Below are 18,266 nucleotides of genomic sequence, written 5' to 3'. Positions count from 1 at the left end.
CTGGAAATGTAAGAACTTTATGCACTTCCTCTGTAATCCCTCCTGGAAATGTAAGAACTCTACTTTGCACACTTCCTCTGTAATCCCTCCTGGAAATGTAAGAACTCTCCTTTGTGCACTTCCTCTGTAATCCCTCCTGGAAATGTAAGAACTCTACTTTGTGCACTTCCTCTGTAATCCCTCCTGGAAATGAAAGAACTTTACTTTCTGCACTTCCTCTGTAATTCCCCCTGGAAATGTAAGGACTCTACTTTGTGCACTTCCTCTGTAATCCCTCTTGGAAATGTAAGAATTCTACTTTGTGCACTTCCTCTTTATTCCCTCCTGGAAATGTAAGAACTCTACTTTGGGCACTTCCTCTGTAATCCCTCCTGGAAATGTAAGAACTCTACTTTATGCACTTCCTCTGTGTAATCCCTCCGGGAAATGTAAGAACTTTACTATGTGCACTTCCTCTTTAAATTATTCCTGGAAATGTAAGAACTTAACTTTATGCACTTGCTCTGTAATCCCTCCTGGAAATGTAAGAACTCTACTTTATGCACTTCCTCTGTAATCCCTCCTGGAAATGTAAGAACTCTACTTAATTCACTTCCTCTGTAATTCCACCTGGAAATGTAAGGACTCTACTTTGTGCACTTCCTCTTTAATTACTCCTGGAAATGTAAGACCTTAACTTTATGCACTTCCTCTGTAATCCCTCCTGGAAATGTAAGAACTCTACTTTATGCACTTCCTCTGTAATCCCTCCTGGAAATGTAAGAACTTTACTTTCTGCACTTCCACTGTAATTCCCCCTGGAAATGTAAGAACTTTACTTTATGCACTTCCTCTGTAATCCCTCCTGGAAATGTCAGAACTTTACTTTATACACTTCCTCTGTAATCCCTCCTGGAAATGTAAGAACTTTACTTTAAGCACTTCCTCTGTAATCCCTCCTGGAAATGTAAGAACTCTACTTTATGAACTTCCTCTGTAATCTCTCCTGGAAATGTAAGAACTTTACTTTATACACTTCCTCTGTAATCCCTCCTGGAAATGTAAGAACTTTACTTTATGCACTTCCTCTGTAATCCCTCCTGGAAATGTAAGAACTCTACTTTATGCACTTTCTCTGTAATCCCTCCTGGAAATGTAAGAACTTTACTTTCTGCGCTTCCTCTGTAATTCCCCCTGGAAATGTAAGAACTTTACTTTATGCACTTCCTCTGTAATCCCTCCTGGAAATGTAAGAACTTTACTTTATACACTTCCTCTGTAATCCCTCCTGGAAATGTAAGAACTTTACTTTATGCACTTCCTCTGTAATCGCTCCTGGAAATGTAAGAACTCTACTTTATGCACTTCCTCTGTAATCCCTCCTGGAAATGTAAGAACTCTACTTTGTGCATTTCCTCTTTAATTACTCCTGGAAATGTAAGAACTTTACTTTATACACTTCCTCTGTAATCCCTCCTGGAAATATAAGGACTCTACTTTGTGCATTTCCTCTTTAATTACTCCTGGAAATGTAAGAACTTTACTTTATACACTTCCTCTGTAATCCCTCCTGGAAATGTAAGAACTTTATGCACTTCCTCTGTAAATCCTCCTGGAAATGTAAGAATTTTACTTGATGCACTTCCTCTGTAATCCCTCCTGGAAATGTAAGAACTTTACTTTATGCACTTCCTCTGTAATCCCTCCTGGAAATGTAAGAACTCTACTTTATGCACTTCCTCTGTAATCCCTCCTGGAAATGTAAGAACTCTACTTTGTGCATTTCCTCTTTAATTACTCCTGGAAATGTAAGAACTTTACTTTATACACTTCCTCTGTAATCCCTCCTGGAAATGTAAGGACTCTACTTTGTGCATTTCCTCTTTAGTTACTCCTGGAAATGTAAGAACTTTACTTTATACACTTCCTCTGTAATCCCTCCTGGAAATGTAAGAACTCTACTTTATGCACTTCCTCTGTAATCCCTCCTGGAAATGTAAGAACGTTACATTCTGCACTTCCTCTGTAATTCCCCCTGGAAATGTAAGGTCTCTACTTTCTGCACTTCCTCTTTAATTACTCCTGGAAATGTAAGAACTTTACTTTATACACTTCCTCTGTAAATCCTCCTGGAAATGTAAGAACTTTATGCACTTCCTCTGTAATCCCTCCTGGAAATGTAAGAACTCTACTTTGCGCACTTCCTCTGTAATCCCTCCTGGAAATGTAAGAACTCTACTTTGTGCACTTCCTCTGTAATCCCTCCTGGAAATGTAAGAACTCTACTTTGTGCACTTCCTCTGTAATCCCTCCTGGAAATGAAAGAACTTTACTTTCTGCACTTCCTCTGTAATTCCCCCTGGAAATGTAAGGACTCTACTTTGTGCACTTCCTCTGTAATCCCTCCTGGAAATGTAAGAATTCTACTTTGTGCACTTCCTCTTTATTCCCTCCTGGAAATGTAAGAACTCTACTTTGGGCACTTCCTCTGTAATCCCTCCTGGAAATGTAAGAACTCTACTTTGTGCACTTCCTCTGTAATCCCTCCTGGAAATGTAAGAACTCTACTTTATGCACTTCCTCTGTGTAATCCCTCCGGGAAATGTAAGAACTTTACTTTGTGCACTTCCTCTTTAAATTATTCCTGGAAATGTAAGAACTTAACTTTATGCACTTGCTCTGTAATCCCTCCTGGAAATGTAAGAACTCTACTTTGTGCACTTCCTCTGTAATCCCTCCTGGAAATGTAAGAACTCTACTTTGTGCACTTCCTCTGTAATCCCTCCTGGAAATGTAAGAACTTTACTTTATGCACTTCCTCTGTAAATCCTCCTGGAAATGTAAGAACTTTATGCACTTCCTCTGTAATCCCTCCTGGAAATGTAAGAACTCTACTTTGCGCACTTCCTCTGTAATCCCTCCTGGAAATGTAAGAACTCTACTTTGTGCACTTCGTCTGTAATCCCTCCTGGAAATGTAAGAACTCTACTTTGTGCACTTCCTCTGTAATCCCTCCTGGAAATGTAAGAACTTTACTTTCTGCACTTCCTCTGTAATTCCCCCTGGAAATGTAAGGACTCTACTTTGTGCACTTCCTCTTTAATTACTCCAGGAAATGTAAGAACTTAACTTTATGCACTTCCTCTGTAATCCCTCCTGGAAATGTAAGAACTCTACTTTATGCACTTCCTCTGTAATCCCTCCTGGAAATGTAAGAATTCTACTTTGTGCACTTCCTCTTTAATTACTCCTGTAAATGTAAGAACTTAACTTCATGCACTTCCTCTGTAATTCCCCCTGGAAATATTAGGACTCTATATTGTGCACTTCCTCAGTAATTCCTCCTGGAAATGTAAGAACTTTACTTTCTGCACTTCCTCTGTAATTCCCGATGGAAATGTAAGGACTCTACTTTCTGCACTTCCTCTGTAATCCCTCCTGGAAATGTAAGAACTTTAATTTCTGCACTTCCTCTGTAATTCCCCCTGGAAATGTAAGGACTCTACTTTGTGCATTTCCTCTTTAATTACTCCTGGAAATGTAAGAACTTTACTTTATACACTTCCTCAGTAATCCCTCCTCGAAATGTAAGAACTTTACTTTATGCACTTCCTCTGTAAATCCTCCTGGAAATGTAAGAACTTTATGCACTTCCTCTGTAAATCCTCCTGGAAATGTAAGGACTCTACTTTGTGCACTTCCTCTTTAATTCCCCCTGGAAATGTAAGAACTTTACTTTCTGCACTTCCTCTGTAATCCCTCCTGGAAATTTAAGAACTCTACTTTGTGCATTTCCTCTTTAATTACTCCTGGAAATGTAAGAACTTTACTTTATACACTTCCTCTGTAATCCCTCCTGGAAATATAAGGACTCTACTTTGTGCATTTCCTCTTTAATTACTCCTGGAAATGTAAGAACTTTACTTTATACACTTCCTCTGTAATCACTCCTGGAAATGTAAGAACTTTACTTTATGCACTTCCTCTGTAAATCCTCCTGGAAATGTAAGAATTTTACTTTATGCACTTCCTCTGTAATCCCTCCTGGAAATGTAAGAACTCTACTTTGTGCACTTCCTCTGTAATCCCTCCTGGAAATGTAAGAACTTTACTTTCTGCACTTCCTCTGTAATTCCCCCTGGAAACGTAAGGACTCTACTTTGTGCACTTCCTCTTTAATTACTCCTGGAAATGTAAGAACTTAACTTTATGCACTTCCTCTGTAATCCCTCCTGGAAATGTAAGAACTCTACTTTATGCACTTTCTCTGTAATCCCTCCTGGAAATGTAAGAACTTTACTTTCTGCACTTCCTCTGTAATTCCCCCTGGAAATGTAAGAACTTTACTTTCTGCACTTCCTCTGTAATCCCTCCTGGAAATGTAAGAACTTTACTTTATACACTTCCTCTGTAATCCCTCCTGGAAATGTAAGAACTTTACTTTATGCACTTTCTCTGTAATCGCTCCTGGAAATGTAAGAACTCTACTTCATGCACTTCCTCTGTAATCCCTCCTGGAAATGTAAGAACTCTACTTTGTGCATTTCCTCTTTAATTACTCCTGGAAATGTAAGAACTTTACTTTATACACTTCCTCTGTAATCCCTCCTGGAAATGTAAGAACTTTATGCACTTCCTCTGTAAATCCTCCTGGAAATGTAAGAATTTTACTTTATGCACTTCCTCTGTAATCCCTCCTGGAAATGTAAGAACTTTACTTTATGCACTTCCTCTGTAATCCCTCCTGGAAATGTAAGAACTCTACTTTATGCACTTCCTCTGTAATCCCTCCTGGAAATGTAAGAACTCTACTTTGTGCATTTCCTCTTTAATTACTCCTGGAAATGTAAGAACTTTACTTTATACACTTCCTCTGTAATCCCTCCTGGAAATGTAAGGACTCTACTTTGTGCATTTCCTCTTTAGTTACTCCTGGAAATGTAAGAACTTTACTTTATACACTTCCTCTGTAATCCCTCCTGGAAATGTAAGAACTCTACTTTATGCACTTCCTCTGTAATCCCTCCTGGAAATGTAAGAACGTTACATTCTGCACTTCCTCTGTAATTCCCCCTGGAAATGTAAGGTCTCTACTTTCTGCACTTCCTCTTTAATTACTCCTGGAAATGTAAGAACTTTACTTTATACACTTCCTCTGTAAATCCTCCTGGAAATGTAAGAACTTTATGCACTTCCTCTGTAATCCCTCCTGGAAATGTAAGAACTCTACTTTGCGCACTTCCTCTGTAATCCCTCCTGGAAATGTAAGAACTCTACTTTGTGCACTTCCTCTGTAATCCCTCCTGGAAATGTAAGAACTCTACTTTGTGCACTTCCTCTGTAATCCCTCCTGGAAATGAAAGAACTTTACTTTCTGCACTTCCTCTGTAATTCCCCCTGGAAATGTAAGGACTCTACTTTGTGCACTTCCTCTGTAATCCCTCCTGGAAATGTAAGAATTCTACTTTGTGCACTTCCTCTTTATTCCCTCCTGGAAATGTAAGAACTCTACTTTGGGCACTTCCTCTGTAATCCCTCCTGGAAATGTAAGAACTCTACTTTGTGCACTTCCTCTGTAATCCCTCCTGGAAATGTAAGAACTCTACTTTATGCACTTCCTCTGTGTAATCCCTCCGGGAAATGTAAGAACTTTACTTTGTGCACTTCCTCTTTAAATTATTTCTGGAAATGTAAGAACTTAACTTTATGCACTTGCTCTGTAATCCCTCCTGGAAATGTAAGAACTCTACTTTATGCACTTCCTCTGTAATCCCTCCTGGAAATGTAAGAACTCTACTTTGTGCACTTCCTCTTTAATTACTCCTGGAAATGTAAGACCTTAACTTTATGCACTTCCTCTGTAATCCCTCCTGGAAATGTAAGAACTTTACTTTCTGCACTTCCTCTGTAATTCCCCCTGGAAATGTAAGAACTTTACTTTATACACTTCCTCTGTAATCCCTCCTGGAAATGTCAGAACTTTACTTTATACACTTCCTCTGTAATCCCTCCTGGAAATGTAAGAACTTTACTTTATGCACTTCCTCTGTAATCCCTCCTGGAAATGTAAGAACTCTACTTTATGAACTTCCTCTGTAATCTCTCCTGGAAATGTAAGAACTTTACTTTATACACTTCCTCTGTAATCCCTCCTGGAAATGTAAGAACTTTACTTTATGCACTTCCTCTGTAATCCCTCCTGGAAATGTAAGAACTCTACTTTATGCACTTTCTCTGTAATCCCTCCTGGAAATGTAAGAACTTTACTTTCTGCGCTTCCTCTGTAATTCCCCCTGGAAATGTAAGAACTTTACTTTATGCACTTCCTCTGTAATCCCTCCTGGAAATGTAAGAACTTTACTTTATACACTTCCTCTGTAATCCCTCCTGGAAATGTAAGAACTTTACTTTATGCACTTCCTCTGTAATCGCTCCTGGAAATGTAAGAACTCTACTTTATGCACTTCCTCTGTAATACCTCCTGGAAATGTAAGAACTCTACTTTGTGCACTTCCTCTGTAATCCCTCCTGGAAATGAAAGAACTTTACTTTCTGCACTTCCTCTGTAATTCCCCCTGGAAATGTAAGGACTCTACTTTGTGCACTTCCTCTGTAATCCCTCCTGGAAATGTAAGAATTCTACTTTGTGCACTTCCTCTTTATTCCCTCCTGGAAATGTAAGAACTCTACTTTGGGCACTTCCTCTGTAATTCCTCCTGGAAATGTAAGAACTCTACTTTATGCACTTCCTCTGTGTAATCCCTCCGGGAAATGTAAGAACTTTACTTTGTGCACTTCCTCTTTAAATTATTCCTGGAAATGTAAGAACTTAACTTTATGCACTTGCTCTGTAATCCCTCCTGGAAATGTAAGAACTCTACTTTGTGCACTTCCTCTGTAATCCCTCCTGGAAATGTAAGAACTCTACTTTGTGCACTTCCTCTGTAATCCCTCCTGGACATGTAAGAACTTTACTTTATGCACTTCCTCTGTAAATCCTCCTGGAAATGTAAGAACTTTATGCACTTCCTCTGTAATCCCTCCTGGAAATGTAAGAACTCTACTTTGCGCACTTCCTCTGTAATCCCTCCTGGAAATGTAAGAACTCTACTTTGTGCACTTCGTCTGTAATCCCTCCTGGAAATGTAAGAACTCTACTTTGTGCACTTCCTCTGTAATCCCTCCTGGAAATGTAAGAACTTTACTTTCTGCACTTCCTCTGTAATTCCCCCTGGAAATGTAAGGACTCTACTTTGTGCACTTCCTCTTTAATTACTCCAGGAAATGTAAGAACTTAACTTTATGCACTTCCTCTGTAATCCCTCCTGGAAATGTAAGAACTCTACTTTATGCACTTCCTCTGTAATCCCTCCTGGAAATGTAAGAATTCTACTTTGTGCACTTCCTCTTTAATTACTCCTGTAAATGTAAGAACTTAACTTCATGCACTTCCTCTGTAATTCCCCCTGGAAATATAAGGACTCTATATTGTGCACTTCCTCTGTAATCCCTCCTGGAAATGTAAGAACTTTACTTTATGTACTTCCTCTTTAATTCCCCCTGGAAATGTAAGAACTTTACTTTATGCACTTCCTCTGTAAATCCTCCTGGAAATGTAAGAACTTTACTTTATGCACTTCCTCTGTAATCCCTCCTGGAAATGTAAGAACTTTACTTTATGCACTTCCTCTGTAAATCCTCCTGGAAATGTAAGAACTTTATGCACTTCCTCTGTAAATCCTCCTGGAAATGTAAGGACTCTACTTTGTGCACTTCCTCTTTTATTACTCTTGGAAATGTAAGAACTTTACTTTATGCACTTCCTCTGTAATCCCTCCTGGAAATGTAAGAACTTTACTTTATGCACTTCCTCTGTAATCCCTCCTGGAAATGTAAGAACTCTACTTTATGCACTTCCTCTTTAATTCCCCCTGGAAATGTAAGAACTTTACTTTATGCACTTCCTCTGTAATCCCTCCTGGAAATGTAAGAACTTTACTTTATGCACTTCCTCTGTAAATCTTCCTGGAAATGTAAGAACTCTACTTTGTGCACTTACTCTGTAAACCCTCCTGGAAATGTAAGAACTCTACTTTGTGCACTTCCTCTTTAATTACTCCTGGAAATGTAAGAACTTAACTTTCTGCACTTCCTCTGTAATCCCTCCTGGAAATGTAAGAACTCTACTTTCTGCACTTCCTCTGTAATCCCTCCAGGAAATGTAAGAACTTTACTTTCTGCACTTTCTCTGTAATTCCCCCTGGAAATGTAAGGACTCTACTTTGTGCACTTCCTCTGTAATCCCTCCTGGAAATGTAAGAACTTTACTTTATGCACTTCCTCTTTAATTCCCCCTGGAAATGTAAGAACTTTACTTTAAGCACTTCCTCTGTAATCCCTCCTGGAAATGTAAGAACTCTACTTTGTGCACTTCCTCTGTAATCCCTCCTGGAAATGTATGAACTCTACTTTGTGCACTTCCTCTGTAATCCCTCCTGGAAATGTAAGAACTCTACTTTGGGCACTTCCTCTGTAATCCCTCCTGGAAATGTAAGAACTCTACTTTGGGCACTTCCTCTGTAATCCCTCCTGGAAATGTAAGAACTCTACTTTGTGCACTTCCTCTGTAATCCCTCCTGGAAATGTAAGAACTCTACTTTGTGCACTTCATCTGTAATCCCTCCTGGAAATGTAAGAACTGTACTTTGTGCACTTCCTCTGTAATCCCTCCTGGAAATGTAAGAACTCTACTTTGTGCACTTCCTCTGTGTAATCCCTCCGGGAAATGTAAGAACTTTACTTTGTGCACTTCCTCTTTAAATTATTCCTGGAAATGTAAGAATTTAACTTTATGCACTTGCTCTGTTATAACTCCAGGAAATGTAAGAACTCTACTTTATGCACTTCCTCTGTAATCCCTCCTGGAAATGTAAGAACTCTACTTTATTCACTTCCTCTGTAATTCCACCTGGAAATGTAAGGACTCTACTTTGTGCACTTCCTCTTTATTTACTCCTGGAAATGTAAGAACTTAACTTTATGCACTTCCTCTGTAATCCCTCCTGGAAATGTAAGAACTTTACTTTCTGCACTTCCTCTGTAATTCCCCCTGGAAATGTAAGAACTTTACTTTATGCACTTCCTCTGTAATTCCCCCTGGAAATGTAAGGACTCTACTTTGTGCACTTCCTCTGTAATCCCTCCTGGAAATGTAAGAACTTTACTTTATGCACTTCCTCTTTAATTCCCCCTGGAAATGTAAGAACTTTACTTTATGCACTTCCTCTGTAAATCCTCCTGGAAATGTAAGAACTCTACTTTGTGCACTTACTCTGTAATCCCTCCTGGAAATGTAAGAACTTTACTTTATGCACTTCCTCTGCAAATCCTCCTGGAAATGTAAGAACTCTACTTTGTGCACTTCCTCTTTATTCCCTCCTGGAAATGTAAGGACTCTACTATATGCACTTGCTCTGTAATCCCTCCTGGAAATGTAAGAACTTTACTTTCTGCACTTCCTCTGTAATTCCCCCCGGAAATGTAAGGACTCTACTTTATGCACTTCCTCTGTAATCCCTCCTGGAAATGTAAGAACTCTACTTTATTCACTTCCTCTGTAATTCCACCTGGAAATGTAAGAACTCTACTTTATGCACTTCCTCTGTAATCCCTCCTGGAAATGTAAGAACTCTACTTTATGCACTTCCTCTGTAATCCCTCCTGGAAATGTAAGAACTTTACTTTCTGCAGTTCCTCTGTAATTCCCCCTGGAAATGTAAGAACTTTACTTTATGCACTTCCTCTGTAATCCCTCCTGGAAATGTAAGAACTTTACTTTATACACTTCCTCTGTAATCCCTCCTGGAAATGTAAGAACTTTACTTTATGCACTTCCTCTGTAATCCCTCCTGGAAATTTAAGAACTCTACTTTATGCACTTCCTCTGTAATCCCTCCTGGAAATGTAAGAACTCTACTTTATGCACTTCCTCTGTAATCCCTCCTGGAAATGTAAGAACTTTACTTTCTGCAGTTCCTCTGTAATTCCCCCTGGAAATGTAAGAACTTTACTTTATGCACTTCCTCTGTAATCCCTCCTGGAAATGTAAGAACTTTACTTTATACACTTCCTCTGTAATCCCTCCTGGAAATGTAAGAACTTTACTTTATGCACTTCCTCTGTAATCCCTCCTGGAAATTTAAGAACTCTACTTTATGCACTTCCTCTGTAATCCCTCCTGGAAATGTAAGAACTCTACTTTATGCACTTCCTCTGTAATCCCTCCTGGAAATGTAAGAACTTTACTTTCTGCACTTCCTCTGTAATTCCCCCTGGTAATGTAAGGACTTTACTTTATGCACTTCCTCTTTAATTACTCCTGGAAATGTAAGAACTTTACTTTATACACTTCCTCTGTAAATCCTCCTGGAAATGTAAGAACTTTATGCACGTCCTCTGTAATCCCTCCTGGAAATGTAAGAAATCTACTTTGCGCACTTCCTCTGTAATCCCTCCTGGAAATGTAACAACTCTACTTTGTGCACTTCCTCTGTAATCCCTCCTGGAAATGTAAGAACTTTACTTTATGCACTTCCTCTGTAAATCCTCCTGGAAATGTAAGAACTCTACTTTGCGCACTTCCTCTGTAATCCCTCCTGGAAATGTAAGAACTTTACTTTATGCAATTCCTCTTTAATTGCCCCTGGAAATGTAAGAACTTTACTTTATGCACTTCCTCTGTAAATCCTCCTGGAAATGTAAGAACTTTACTTTATGCACTTCCTCTGTAAACCCTCCTGGAAATATAAGAACTTTACTTTATGCACTTACTCTGTAAATCCTCCTGGAAATGTAAGAACTTTATGCACTTCCTCTGTAAATCCTCCTGGAAATGTAAGGACTCTACTTTGTGCACTTCCTCTTTAATTCCCCCTGGAAATGTAAGAACTTTACTTTTATGCACTTCCTCTGTAATCCCTCCTGGAAATGTAAGAACTCTACTTTGTGCACTTCCTCTGTAATCCCTTCTGGAAATGTAAGAACTCTACTTTGTGCACTTCCTCTGTAATCCCTCCTGGAAATGTAAGAACTCTACTTTATGCACTTCCTCTGTAATCCCTCCTGGAAATGTAAGAACTTTACTTTCTGCACTTCCTCTGTAATTCCCCCTGGAAATGTAAGGACTTTACTTTATGCACTTCCTCTTTAATTACTCCTGGAAATGTAAGAACTTTACTTTATACACTTCCTCTGTAAATCCTCCTGGAAATGTAAGAACTTTATGCACTTCCTCTGTAATCCCTCCTGGAAATGTAAGAACTCTACTTTGCGCACTTCCTCTGTAATCCCTCCTGGAAATGTAACAACTCTACTTTGTGCACTTCCTCTGTAATCCCTCCTGGAAATGTAAGAACTTTACTTTATGCACTTCCTCTGTAAATCCTCCTGGAAATGTAAGAACTCTACTTTGTGCACTTCCTCTGTAATCCCTCCTGGAAATGTAAGAACTCTACTTTGTGCACTTCCTCTGTAATCCCTCCTGGAAATGTAAGAACTTTACTTTCTGCACTTCCTCTGTAATTCCCCCTGGAAATGTAAAGACTCTACTTTGTGCACTACCTCTTTAATTACTCCTGGAAATGTAAGAACTTAACTTCATGCACTTCCTCTGTAATTCCCCCTGGAAATGTAAGGACTCTATATTGTGCACTTCCTCAGTAATTCCTCCTGGAAATGTAAGAACTTTACTTTCTGCACTTCCTCTGTAATTTCCCCTGGAAATGTAAGGACTCTACTTTGTGCACTTCCTCTGTAAATCCTCCTGGAAATGTAAGAACTTTACTTTATGCACTTCCTCTGTAAACCCTCCTGGAAATATAAGAACTTTACTTTATGCACTTCCTCTGTAAATCCTCCTGGAAATGTAAGAACTTTATGCACTTCCTCTGTAAATCCTCCTGGAAATGTAAGGACTCTACTTTGTGCACTTCCTCTTTAATTCCCCCTGGAAATGTAATAACTTTACTTTTATGCACTTCCTCTGTAATCCCTCCTGGAAATGTAAGAACTCTACTTTGTGCACTTCCTCTGTAATCCCTTCTGGAAATGAAAGAACTCTACTTTGTGCACTTAATCTGTAATCCCTCCTGGAAATGTAAGAACTTTACTTTATGCACTTCCTCTGTAATCCCTCCTGGAAATGTAAGAACTCTACTTTATGCACTTCCTCTGTAATCCCTCCTGGAAATGTAAGAACTTTACTTTATGCACTTCCTCTTTAATTCCCCCTGGAAATGTAAGAACTTTATGCACTTCCTCTGTAAATCCTCCTGGAAAAGTAAGAACTCTACTTTGTGCACTTACTCTGTAATCCCTCCTGGAAATGTAAGAACTCTTCTTTGTGCACTTCCTCTGTAATCCCTCCTGGAAATGTAAGAACTCTACTTTGGGCACTTCCTCTGTAATCCCTCCTGGAAATGTAAGAACTTTATGTACTTCCTCTGTAATCCCTCCTGGAAATGTAAGAACTTTATGCACTTCCTCTGTAATCCCTCCTGGAAATGTAAGAACTCTACTTTATGCACTTCCTCTGTAATTCCCCCTGGAAATGTAAGGACTCTACTTTGCACATTTACTCTTTAATTACTCCTGGAAATGTAAGAACTTTACTTTATACACTTCCTCTGTAATCCCTCCTGGAAATGTAAGAACTTTACTTTATGCACTTCCTCTGTAAATCCTCCTGGAAATGTAAGAACTTTATGCACTTCCTCTGTAATCCCTCCTGGAAATGTAAGAACTCTACTTTGTGCACTTCCTCTGTAATTCCTCCTGGAAATGTAAGAACTCTACTTTGTGCACTTCCTCTGTAATCCCTCCTGGAAATGTAAGAACTTTACTTTCTGCACTTCCTCTGTAATTTCCCCTGGAAATGTAAGGACTCTACTTTGTGCACTTCCTCTTTAATTACTCCTGGAAATGTAAGAACTTTATGCACTTCCTCTGTAATTCCTCCTGGAAATGTAAGAACTCTACTTTATGCACTTCCTCTGTAATCCCTCCTGGAAATGTAAGAACTCTACTTTGCACATTTACTCTTTAATTACTCCTGGAAATGTAAGACCTTTACTTTATACACTTCCTCTGTAATCCCTCCTGGAAATGTAAGAACTTTACTTTATGCACTTCCTCTGTAAATCCTCCTGGAAATGTAAGAACTTTATACACTTCCTCTGTAATCCCTCCTGGAAATGTAAGAACTCTACTTTGTGCACTTCCTCTGTAATTCCTCCTGGAAATGTAAGAACTCTACTTTGTGCACTTCCTCTGTAATCCCTCCTGGAAATGTAAGAACTTTACTTTCTGCACTTCCTCTGTAATTTCCCCTGGAAATGTAAGGACTCTACTTTGTGCACTTCCTCTTTAATTACTCCTGGAAATGTAAGAACTTTATGCACTTCCTCTGTAATTCCTCCTGGAAATGTAAGAACTCTACTTTATGCACTTCCTCTGTAATCCCTCCTGGAAATGTAAGAACTCTACTTTGTGCATTTTCTCTTTAATTACTCCTGGAAATGTAAGAACTTTATTTTATGCACTTCCTCTGTAAATCCTCCTGGAAATGTAAGAACTTTACTTTATGCACTTCCTCTGTAATCCCTCCTGGAAATGTATGAACTCTACTTTGTGCACTTCCTCTGTAATCCCTCCTGGAAATGTAAGAACTCTACTTTGTGCACTTCCTCTGTATTCCCTCCTGGAAATGTAAGAACTCTACTTTGTGCACTTCCTCTGTAATCCCTCCTGGAAATGTAAGAACTCTACTTTGTGCACTTCCTCTGTAATCCCTCCTGGAAATGTAAGAACTTTACTTTATGCACTTCCTCTGTAAATTCTCCTGGAAATGTAAGAAGTTTATGCACTTCCTCTGTAATCCCTCCTGGAAATGTAAGAACTTTACTTTATGCACTTCCTCTTTAATTCCCCCTGGAAATGTAAGAACTTTATTTTATGCACTTCCTCTGTAAATCCTCCTGGAAATGTAAGAACTTTATGCACTTCCTCTGTAAATCCTCCTGGAAATGTAAGGACTCTACTTTGTGCACTTCCTCTTTAATTCCCCCTGGAAATGTAAGAACTTTACTTTATGCACTTCCTCTGTAATCCCTACTGGAAATGTAAGAACTCTACTTTGTGCACTTCCTCTGTAATCCCTCCTGGAAATGTAAGAACTTTACTTTGTGCACTTCCTCTTTAATTCCCCCTGGAAATGTAAGAACTTTACTTTATGCACTTCCTCTGTAATCCCCCCTGGAAATGTAAGAACTCTACTTTATGCACTTCCTCTCTAATCCCTCCTGGAAATGTAAGAACTTTACTTTATGCACTTCCTCTTTAATTCCCACTGGAAATGTAAGAATTTTACTTTATGCACTTCCTCTGTAAATCCTCCTGGAAATGTAAGAACTTTATGCACTTCCTCTGTAAATCCTCCTGGAAATGTAAGAACTCTACTTTGTGCACTTACTCTGTAATCCCTCCTGGAAATGTAAGAACTCTACTTTGTGCACTTACTCTGTAATCCCTCCTGGAAATGTAAGAACTCTACTTTGGGCACTTCCTCTGTAATCCCTCCTGGAAATGTAAGAACTTTATGTACTTCCTCTGTAATCCCTCCTGGAAATGTAAGAACTTTATGCATTTCCTCTGTAATCCCTCCTGGAAATGTAAGAACTCTACTTTATGCACTTCCTCTGTAATTCCCCCTGGAAATGTAAGGACTCTACTTTGTACATTTACTCTTTAATTACTCCTGGAAATGTAAGAACTTTACTTTATACACTTCCTGTGTAATCCCTCCAAAATGTAAGAACTTTACTTTGTGCACTTCCTCTGTAATCCCTCCTGGAAATGTAAGAACTCTACTTTGTGCACTTCCTCTGTAATTCCTCCTGGAAATGTAAGAACTCTACTTTGTGCACTTCCTCTGTAATCCCTCCTGGAAATGTAAGAACTTTACTTTCTGCACTTCCTCTGTAATTTCCCCTGGAAATGTAAGGACTCTACTTTGTGCACTTCCTCTTTAATTACTCCTGGAAATGTAAGAACTTTATGCACTTCCTCTGTAATCCCTCCTGGAAATGTAAGAACTGTACTTTATGCACTTCCTCTGTAATCCCTCCTGGAAATGTAAGAACGCTACTTTATTCACTTCCTCTGTAATTCCCCCTGGAAATGTATGGACTCTACTTTCTGCACTTCATCTGTAATTCCCCCTGGAAATGTAAGAACTTTACTTTATGCACTTCCTCTGTAATCCCTCCTGGAAATGTAAAAACTTTACTTTATGCACTGCCTCTGTAATCCCTCCTGGAAATGTAAGAACTTTACTTTCTGCACTTCCTCTGTAATTCCCGATGGAAATGTAAGGACTCTACTTTCTGCACTTCCTCTGTAATCCCTCCTGGAAATGTAAGAACTTTACTTTCTGCACTTCCTCTGTAATTCCCCCTGGAAATGTAAGGACTCTACTTTGCGCATTTCCTCTTTAATTACTGATGGAAATGTAAGAACTTTACTTTATACACTGCCTCGGTAATCCCTCTTCGAAATGTAAGGACTTTATGAACTTCCTCTGTAAATCCTCCTGGAAATGTAAGAACTTTATTTACTTCCTCTGTAAATCCTCCTGGAAATGTAAGGACTCTACTTTGTGCACTTCCTCTTTAGTTCCCCCTGGAAATGTAAGAACTTTACTTTATGCACTTCCTCTGTAATCCCTCCTGGAAATTTAAGAACTCTACTTTGTGCACTTCCTCTGTAATCCCTCCTGGAAATGTAAGAACTCTACTTTGCGAACTTCCTCTGTGTAATCCCTTCGGGAAATGTAAGAACTCTACTTTATGCACTTCCTCTGTAATCCCTCCTGGAAATGTAAGAACGCTACTTTATTCACTTCCTCTGTAATTCCCCCTGGAAATGTATGGACTCTACTTTCTGCACTTCATCTGTAATTCCCCCTGGAAATGTAAGAACTTTACTTTATGCACTTCCTCTGTAATCCCTCCTGGAAATGTAAGAACTCTACTTTGTGCACTTCCTCTGTAATCCCTCCTGGAAATGTAAGAACTTTACTTTCTGCACTTCCTCTGTAATTCCCCCTGGAAATGTAAGGACTCTACTTTGTGCACTTCCTCTTTAATTACTCCAGGAAATGTAAGAACTTAACTTTATGCACTTGCTCTGTAATCCCTCCTGGAAATGTAAGAACTCTACTTTATGCACTTCCTCTGTAATCCCTCCTGGAAATGTAAGAATTCTACTTTATGCACTTCCTCTGTAATTCCCCCTGGAAATGTAAGGACTCTACTTTGTGCACTTCCTCTTTAATTACTCCTGGAAATGTAAGAACTTTACTTTATGCACTTCCTCTGTAATTCCCTCTGGAAATGTAAGGACTCTACTTTGTGCACTTCCTCAGTAATTCCTCCTGGAAATGTAAGAACTTTACTTTCTGCACTTCCTCTTTAATTCCCCCTGGAAATGTAAGAACTTTACTTTATGCACTTCCTCTGTAAATCCTCCTGGAAATGTAAGAACTTTACTTTATGCACTTCCTCTGTAATCCCTCCTGGAAATGTAAGAACTTTACTTTATGCACTTCCTCTGTAAATCCTCCTGGAAATGTAAGAACTTTATGCACTTCCTCTGTAAATCCTCCTGGAAATGTAAGGATTCTACTTTGTGCACTTCCTCTTTAATTCCCCCTGGAAATGTAAGAACTTTACTTCATGCACTTCCTCTGTAAGCACTCCTGGAAATGTAAGAACTCTACTTTGTGCACTTCCTCTGTAATCCCTCCTGGAAATGTAAGAACTCTACTTTGTGCACTTCCTCTGTAATCCCTCCTGGAAATGTAAGAACTTTACTTTATGCACTTCCTCTGTAATCCCTCCTGGAAATGTAAGAACTTTACTTTATGTACTTCCTCTTTAATTCCCCCTGGAAATGTAAGAACTTTACTTTATGCACTTCCTCTGTAATCCCTCCAGGAAATGTAAGAACTCTACTTTGTGCACTTCCTCTGTAATCCCTCCTGGAAATGCAAGAACTCTACTTTGTGCACTTCCTCTGTAATCCCTCCTGGAAATGTAAGAACTCTACTTTGTGCACTTCCTCTGTAATCCCTCCTGGAAATATAAGAACTCTATTTTGTGCACTTCCTCTGTAATCCCTCCTGGAAATGTAAGTACTTTACTTTCTGCACTTCCTCTGTAATTTCCCCTGGAAATGTAAGGACTCTACTTTGTGCACTTCCTCTTTAATTACTCCTGGAAATGTAAGAACTTTATGCACTTCCTCTGTAATCCCTCCTGGAAATGTAAGAACTCTACTTTATGCACTTCCTCTGTAATCCCTCCTGGAAATGTAAGAACTCTACTTTATTCACTTACTCTGTAATTCCCCCTGGAAATGTAAGGACTCTACTTTCTGCACTTCATCTGTAATTCCCCCTGGAAATGTAAGAACTTTACTTTATGCACTTCCTCTGTAATCCCTCCTGGAAATGTAAGAACTTTACTTTATGCACTTCCTCTGTAATTCCTCCTGGAAATGTAAGAACTCTACTTTATGCACTGCCTCTGTAATCCCTCCTGGAAATGTAAGAACTTTACTTTCTGCACTTCCTCTGTAATTCCCGATGGAAATGTAAGGACTCTACTTTCTGCACTTCCTCTGTAATCCCTCCTGGAAATGTAAGAACTTTACTTTCTGCACTTCCTCTGTAATTCCCCCTGGAAATGTAAGGACTCTACTTTGTGCATTTCCTCTTTAATTACTCCTGGAAATGTAAGAACTTTACTTTATACACTTCCTCGGTAATCCCTCCTCGAAATGTAAGAACTTTACTTTATGCACTTCCTCTGTAAATCCTCCTGGAAATGTAAGGACTCTACTTTGTGCACTTCCTCATTAATTCCCCCTGGAAATGTACGAACTTTACTTTATACACTTCCTCTGTAATCCCTCCTGGAAATTTAAGAACTCTACTTTGTGCACTTCCTATTTAATTACTCCTGGAAATGTAAGAACTTAACTTTCTGCACTTCCTTTGTAATCCCTCCTGGAAATGTAAGAACTCTACTTTCTGCACTTCCTCTGTAATCCCTCCAGGAAATATAAGAACTTTACTTTCTGCACTTTCTCTGTAATTCCCCCTGGAAATGTAAGGACTCTACTTTGTGCACTTCCTCTGTAATCCCTCCTGGAAATGTAAGAACTTCACT

The sequence above is a fragment of the Phyllobates terribilis genome, unplaced genomic scaffold, assembly GCF_046119375.1.
Source record: "Phyllobates terribilis strain yellow unplaced genomic scaffold, ASM4611937v1 Scaffold_243__1_contigs__length_2969482, whole genome shotgun sequence".
NCBI classification, from domain to species: Eukaryota; Metazoa; Chordata; class Amphibia; order Anura; family Dendrobatidae; genus Phyllobates; species Phyllobates terribilis.
Note: the sequence above shows the minus strand (reverse complement) of the source record.